Source organism: Papaver somniferum, chromosome 4 (genome assembly GCF_003573695.1).
Source record: "Papaver somniferum cultivar HN1 chromosome 4, ASM357369v1, whole genome shotgun sequence".
In the NCBI taxonomy this organism is placed as follows: domain Eukaryota; kingdom Viridiplantae; phylum Streptophyta; class Magnoliopsida; order Ranunculales; family Papaveraceae; genus Papaver; species Papaver somniferum.
Window position 1 is genome coordinate 50,063,905 of NC_039361.1, and position 8,023 is coordinate 50,071,927.

General features: G+C 37.8%; 1 long non-coding RNA gene across 3 annotated transcripts; it reads left to right on the top strand.

Moving 5' to 3' along the window:
- Positions 1-4,804: 4,804 nt before the first annotated feature.
- On the top strand, positions 4,805-8,023 carry LOC113273861. 3 transcript variants are annotated; one of them, XR_003322641.1, is made up of 10 exons: positions 4,805-4,949; positions 5,044-5,095; positions 5,708-5,758; positions 5,961-6,010; positions 6,097-6,218; positions 6,577-6,637; positions 6,729-6,769; positions 6,856-6,942; positions 7,131-7,317; positions 7,409-8,023. It is a non-coding gene; the product is annotated as an uncharacterized LOC113273861 (long non-coding RNA). The 3 variants fall into 3 exon arrangements; XR_003322640.1 differs by having other exon boundaries at positions 5,708-6,010; XR_003322639.1 differs by lacking the exons at positions 4,805-4,949; positions 5,044-5,095 and having other exon boundaries at positions 5,413-6,010.

Below are 8,023 nucleotides of genomic sequence, written 5' to 3' on the forward strand. Positions count from 1 at the left end.
ATGAATAGGAATTTCTCCCTTTTTTGGGTTAATTGATAGCTTCAACGCATCCCACAATTGGTGGTTCTCCTCATAAAATTTCATCCATTCCTCCGAGTGATTGGGGACTATATCCTTGTTTTTAGTCAACGCACAAACCGGTGGCAATGAACAATTTTCCTTGAGCTTCAGAATAATGAAATGATTCCCGTTTACGAATGCCAAGATAACTCTTCTCTTTTTAAGAGATCCTTCGCACTTTTGCCACTTTGGCGTATAAGCTGTTTGTTCGGTGGGGGAAAAATAATGAACAACACAGTTAAATGTATCCGCCACAAGATGCCCACAAACCGACATTTTCATCCAATATTCAGTAGGAAGGAACTTCATCTCGTGCTCTGGCCCTAACACCCGAGCATGCAAACTATCAAACTCTTCGTCATCATCTACCAATTTTTTGTAACAACTCTTCTTTTTCATAAGTTGTTAGGACATCCTCTTTCTAGCGTATCGGCATGGTGTCATCCTTTTACTAACCGCCGTCTCAAATATTCCTAATTGTTCGGTCACGGCATGATAGCCACAATTTCCATCTCCATCGACATCATCCGTATATACAATATACTCGCGAATAAACTCGGGATGCTCTACATAACCCTCTATTTTGGCATGGTAATGTCTATAAGTCTTATCTTTTAGGGAATCCTTATACATTTTCATATTACCAATTTTCAGATTAATTATATCCAATCCATCCTCTGCAATCTCTACACTTCCAATGTCTTCGATATGTGTTGGGAGTCCGTACTTCCTTGGCCTACACCTTCGCTTTTTAAAAGTGACTACTTCACCATCGTGTTGTTGATGACTAGGCATTGGTCGCTTACCTTTGCTATCACTTATCTTTGGCGTGACTTCGGAATTTTCAGCTTGATGTACTTGACTTGATGTAGGTTCCTTATTCGACCTTGCATTTTTGATATGCAAAGCCACCCCTTCAACTATGGGTGTGACTTCGGAATGCTCACCTTGTTCAATCATTGTTGGTACCTTCCTAGGCCTACCCGTTTTCTTTGTAACCTCCGCTACATCGGCTCTAGGTGCGGCATCCGCTTCCTCGACTTGTTGTTCTTGTTCAGTCGATGCGGGTACCTTCGTCGGCCTACCCATTTTTTTGGAACCGGCACTTCATCTGCTTGTGGTGTTGATACGGAATCCGTCATTTGTTCTTCACTTGATAGCGGTAATTTCTTCGGCCTACCCCTTTTCTTTTTAACCAACACTTCATCAACTTGTGGTGTGGATACGGAATTCTCCGTTTGTTGTTGACTTGATGGTGGTTCCTTCCTCGGCCTACCCCTTTTCTTTGGAACCAGCGCTTCCCCGAACCTTGCTTCTGAAAGCTCACATCCGATTGGGTCTCGTTTCTTACTTGCCTCATCTTCACATTCGCGTTAACTCATTGCTTTCAATTCTTTCCTTTGTTTTCCCCTTGTCGTTTTAGTTTGTGGTCTACCAGACGGATCTCCTTTTCTTGGCTCTTCACTTTGTGTTATCCATGGGAGTGTAATTAGACTTAGTTGGATAAAAAATGCTTGTCGGCTAGCCGAGTTGCCACGTGAGTAAGCTTCATAGAATTCCTTTGCCTCCTTTGTATCCCATGGTGATTATCCGGGAGCTTCCGTAGGGGGAGGGTCAAAAGATAGTTGCTTCCAAAACGGATCAATGAACTCAATAGGTATAACTTCTTCATACTTCACAAGCATATGACGACATGGAAGCCCCAATGAAGACATGTCGGGACAAATACACACATCACCCGGTTGCCGTAGTTTATCTCTTTTTCCCACTACACCAAATTCAAGGATTAGTAACTAGAAGTCGCAACAGCTTAGCCCCTGTTGCGAATTTTCAGTTGCGAATCTTAGTTGCAAAATTTTCGCAACAGTTCACGCTAGTTACAAAACTCACAATTGTTTCAACTTGTTACGATTCACAACTAAATTAGGTTATACGCGTGCGACTCGTGCACACACATTTCATCGATTTCAGCCCATTCAGATGTGAAACTGACTCAGGTTTATCCTATTATTATCAATGAAACTCTATTCGATCTCATTCTCATCTTTCTTTTAGGGTGTTAGTCCTCAAGGAAGTTGGGGGAGTTGGGTGTAGTTGGGTTTTTACCCGTTAGTCGTGGGGGAGTTCAGAAGAGTCTCTCAAAATCCCCGTTAGTCGTGGGAGAGTTTAGAAGAGTCTCCCGAACTCCCTAGAAAACACCTGTTAGTCGTGGGGGAGTTTGACAAAAACTCTTGAACTCCCTGTTAGTGGTAAAACCCTAGAATGCTAGGGATTTGGTTGTTTTGGGGAGTTCTTGAGAGTTGATAGTGTATTTTTGCCTATACACAAATCTCTCAAAACAGTAGAGATTTGGAGGGAGTTTGAAAAGAGAAAAACATAGGAGAAGAGGAATCGCTTCACCTTCAGGTATGGTTTTCATCTTTTTTTTCTTCTTCTTTGATCGCCATGATTTGATGGGTTTTTTTTATTGTGATTACCGTTATATACTAGATAACTAGCTCTGTGTACATGTTGTATTGGTGCAGTTCTCTGATGAATAAGAATCTCTTTTGATTATTTTTTTTCCACGACTATTAGGGAAAGTCTGACAGTAGAAGTTTTGATAGGATATTCTGGGTTAGTAGTGATTGTTTTGTATAAGGTGATATTGACATTTGTTGCGTGTGACGATGTGCTTAGCTACACCATGAAAATTTCTTATGCACATACAAGTGAGTATGTGGCTTGATTAGTTTAATCCGACCATAATTTCTGGTCTTTCTTCTCCATCTAAAGAGTTGTAAATGTAACATGCACATTGGCGGTATCCTCAAGTTCCACATCAGACTAGTATATTGTCCTGGATATGGACAGATTTTTGGAGAGAAAGTGGGAATTATAGATTGTTGGACATCTGTGTTTGTATTGGTAATCATTTGGGCATCATTTGTTTGTTCTTAAATATGCAAAGAGTTGTAAGTGTAACGTGCACATTGGCAGCCTTGACAAGTTCTACATAGGCACTTTCCCGACGCAGTATGCAAGGCGGGTCAATCTATGGTGTACAATACTTATGCAACTTAGAAGAAATGTTGAGATAAGAGCCTCGTTTCCCCCCTGTAAGCATCGAAATACAGTTTCAGTGCGAAAATATAATCATCCAAATAGTTGAGATGACCACTGTAATTGATCGGGAAAAAAAAAGAAAAAAAAGATTACCACTTCCTCCCTTGCACTAATTTTGGTAGATTATATCAACGTATAGCTCGCATTCTCATCTTTAACTGTATGGTGAATTCACAACTTCATAACTTATGCTGCTACACTTGTACATATTGCAAACTCGCAGCAGGGCATTCACGCAATTTTGTGGATTTAGAAAAATGAAATGCTAACACTAGACTTAACGCAACAACGCCTTTAGAAAATATCCTAAGCTCTGTGCACTTATTTGCTTTTATCCATGTTCCATTTACTTACAAGTTAAAAGCATTAAAAGCATAATTGTCAGTTGTATTTATTCTCAAACAAGCATTTACATATAGATAATTACATACTTAGTCAAGGTACTGAAGAGATATCTCTCCAGATTGTAAAATGTGCATACAGTCGACCATCTATCTACTAATATGGGTTGTTAACACAACTTCTATTCTATATGTGAAGAAGAGATATCTATGTGCACTGGCTAGCTACTTCAGATGAGATTATGTAATAGTTTTTGTTTGAGTAACCGAAATATATAAAGTGGCAGTCAGAAAAACACAGTACACATGTTTTAACAGAATTAGCATGTGGAGAACAGTAGTAGTTATTCGTATACGAGTGGTAATGGATAGGTTATACACGAAGTTAGGAGGATGTATCTTGAACTATACTAAGCCAGTTTCTAGTGAGCTGCAGTTCAATGTGTGTGGTAACAGTAACATTGTTAGGAAGACAAGTTTTTCATTCTTCTATTTTATGTATACTTGTAGCAGGATGAAGAAGGTAGTTTAGGAATGAACTCTCCCAAACTCTCTGTAATAAACTCTCTCAAACTCTCTCCATTTCTCCAGACTCACTGAACTCAAAAACAACAAACTCTCTCGAACTCCCCACACTCTCTCAAAATCCCCAAGATTTAAAATACACTAAACTCGCCCGAAATAACTCGAGGACTAACCCCCTGTTTCTCTCTCGTTCTCATCTCTCTTTCTCTCTCGTTCATGTCTGAAATTCGAAGATCTCAGAGATATCAAATCCCAAATCAAGCCAACCTTTTTATTTTTCGCCCTTAGGGTTTTGAAACTTACATACAAAAGTTTTTTTAGGGTTCAGTCTCTCTTATGTAGTCTCCAAAAACTCTCAAGAGCAGCATCACACAGAAGAAGAAAAGCCCTAAACTTCTCATTTCCTTGTAAGTATAATAAAGTGTCTCGCTTGATTTCATCCCTATGTTTGATATTTGGTTCCGGGTTTGATTGAATCTGATTTGTGTGAAATCCCTAAATTTCTAGGGTTTTTGATTTGAGAGATCGTGAAGAGGAATGACGTTTTCCTCGTCAAAGAGTTTGGAAATGGAAATCAAATGGTTCAATTCAGTAAAGAACCTAACAATCTCTACAACGTTAACACCTTCAAACACTTTTGTAAGAAAAACAACCGCTGGTCTTGTACTTGTGAGTTCTGATTTGGGTTTTGTTTTGATTCTGTTGTTTAGATTTTAGGGGTTTTGTTAATGATTTGTTTATGTTGGTGGTAATTTGGTGTATTGTAGGGTTAGCTACTGCAATTCAAGCTGGAAAAGATTCAGGTGTTGTTCTGGCTACTATCAAGACTAACAAACAGAAGCACCCTTCATCTTTGGTGCACTAAACTGTCATGAAGCTAGGAAACATACCTCTTCTTCTCATATCACTAAAATTCAGGTTTGATAATCATAATTCCTCCACATGTTTTTAGTAATTCTAATGAAATAGTTTGCTAATTCTATCTAAGTCTTGTTTTGAATCTTGATAATAGATGTTGCATTGGAGTAGGAAGTAGAAGGTGATTGCTAAGTGATATGGGTCAGGTAATTCTTCTTGTTTATTTTCGACTCAAATTGCCGTCTTAATGATTTGTGAGTCATAGTTTGCAATATTAATGATTAGGTAGCTCAGGGCTGCAGATTGGACATAGGTGCTGAAACCTCAGTACAACCAGCCTCAAGTTTTCTCAAAGTTTACAAATGTTGTTCTGAAAAGCTATTATTGTATAATGTAGTTCTGGAATAAATGAGTTTTAAATATTTGTAGGATTCCTATTCATGTTCAGCAAATGAAAGTTGAAAGCGTTTTCTGATAAATATGTATTTGTGTAGGATCCTTCTAATATTTAGAAACTTACTTAGTGTACCTTCCAAAAAAGAAATGATAAATTGTAGATGCCGATTGCTATTATTAGTCCCTTTTAACCATCTCAGGTCTTGTTACTTTACTTTGCAATAACAAGTCTGAGCTGTAAAATAGTTCTGAAAAGAAGATGCATTGCTGCCTATATATAGAATGGTTGGGAGTTGGGACTGGGTAGCCTTCAAAGATTACCTTAACCACCCTTTACCATGATCGTAAGTGTTCCTTTTCTCTTTCTACCAATGTTTATTAACTAGTTGATGTTATAAACATTTGTCGCTTTTTGGTTTCAGGATACGGGTTTCATGGATGGAGTTATTAATGGTGCTATTAGCATCTCAGCGGTACAAATTGGAATTCTTTTAACCTCTTATGTGAAATGTGCCTTGTTTTTGGATCATTTTTATACTCTAAAGCTTATTTGCTTGGTTCAGAATTAGTACAGCATAGTATATATTTTGGTGCATGCATGAGTTGGACAATTTTTCTTTTTCGAATGCTTTACTCACTGACTTTAATCTGTACTTGTTGTCGCTAATCAAACAGTGGATTTGCTATATGGATAGGTCCTCTCATAATCCACTACTGAGATTGAAGTATGTCTTAAACTGGTTCTTTTTAACATCTTATTAAGTTTATCTTTCATGTAGACCTGTGTTGAAATGGCGCAATTTCATTGCAGGGCTTTTTTTGGATCACTATATCGTTGTTAACCCTGAAAACAATGACCAGCTTGAATTGATCCTAGGATTTGCTAAGCGTGCTGGCTTTGTAGGTGGTGTGGTTGTTGATTTTTCCCCACAGGTAAATTTAGGACGATTTACGATGTTTCTACAACAGACCTTTAAAATCATTTGTAAAAGTATGCCCTTTTATGGACCCAAATATTGGAGGCACAGCTGATCCTGATTTATGGGTTATAGTACTTTGTAAGAAACTCGATGAATGGTGGCAATGGGTAGGTCATTTTAGAGTCACTAAGTCTGTAATATTTGATTTATTGGTATGAGTACTTATTTGCATTTATTGGAGCATGTGGATGAAGGGGAGTTTCCACTTGCTGCATTTCATAGAGGGTGAGCTTAAATTTATAGTCTTTTTATTTGTATGTTAATTCTTTTATTCTGGCCTTGATGTCTTTATGTTGGCCTTGTTTGTGCAGGAAGGAGATTTCTAGATACAAAGACCTTGACTGTAGTAGAAACTCGGTGAATGGTGGATTGGTAGGTCATTCTAGAGTCACTAAGTCTGTAATATTTGATTTATTGATATTTTCTTTCGCTAAGATTACTTAATTTTCTTTTGTTAGAGCAGGTGGCTGAAGGGGAGTTTCCACTTGCTGCATTTCATGGAGGGTGAGCTTAAATTCATAGTATTTTTAGTTGTATGTTATTTTTTTTATTGTGGCCTTGATGTCTTTCTGTTGGTCTTGTTTGTGCAGGGAGGAGATTTCTAGATACAAAGATCTTGACTGTAGAAGAAGAAGATAAAAAGCAATCAATGTTTACTGGTCTACACAAATTAAAAGGTATGATTTACAAAGAAAATTATGTTGCCATAAATAGGAAGTCTAGCAAAAGGTGAATAGAAATCCAAGTGGCGAGGTAATTCTCTGCATATATAATATTGTACGTTTCTTTCCAGTTTGTACTTTTAGTATTTTTAGAAGAATTGAGGTTCCTGAATAAAGTTCTCTAAATCAACTGAGGTTTGTAGGCAACCACCAACATTGTTCCGCAACACTGGCAACCAAACAATGGTCTTCTTATGACCAATGGTATCACAGGAGTCAGGTCTCAACCTTGAAGAAGCAGTTCGATGCATAGCTCTCTCAAGGAATGACACACATGTAATGTCCGCAACCGGTGGAAAGATATCACTATTTAACATGATGACTTATAAGGTGAGTGGAAAATTCGTGCACTGATGGACAATTTTTGATCATGCGCTCATTGCAAACTTTGCCAAAACTAATGAAATTATTAAACATACAGGTAATGACAACATTTGTGCCACCTCCACCAGCTTCAACATACGTAGTGAAGTCATCCAATGTGGTTTTTGAGTATGTTGATGGTTTCAGGAGGCTTGATAGGCGATCTTCAAGAGATTCTACAAGACCTGATTCATTTCCTTGTCAGGCTTCTCCCTAAATCTAAGGTAATGATAATCGTCTTTGTGTGCTTAGTGATTCTGGTCTTATTGGTTCTTGGGTTCATGATGAGATTGGCACACATGGTTATCCTTTTTAACCACTACTCCTTTGCAAGGTACAATCTAATTAATCGGTTAGCACTTAGCCTCTTTAATAACTGCAGCAATAGCAACTTGTATTACAGTAAACAACAATGAATTCCTAGTACCTACCACAGCAACAGATTCTAATGCTTGGCCACAACAACAACAGATTCTAGTGCTGCAAAAAGCATATTCTAATACCACATCATCGGTAAGCCTTGACTTATCATGAGATTTTTTTTTTAATTCATTCTATATTAAGGCAAATCCTCAAGATAAAAATGAAGTTGAAATTTGCGCAATTTTGGTTCACTTGTGTATGAGATTGATTATGAGTTCTGACATACTATCAAACTACTTTTTTTGTAAAT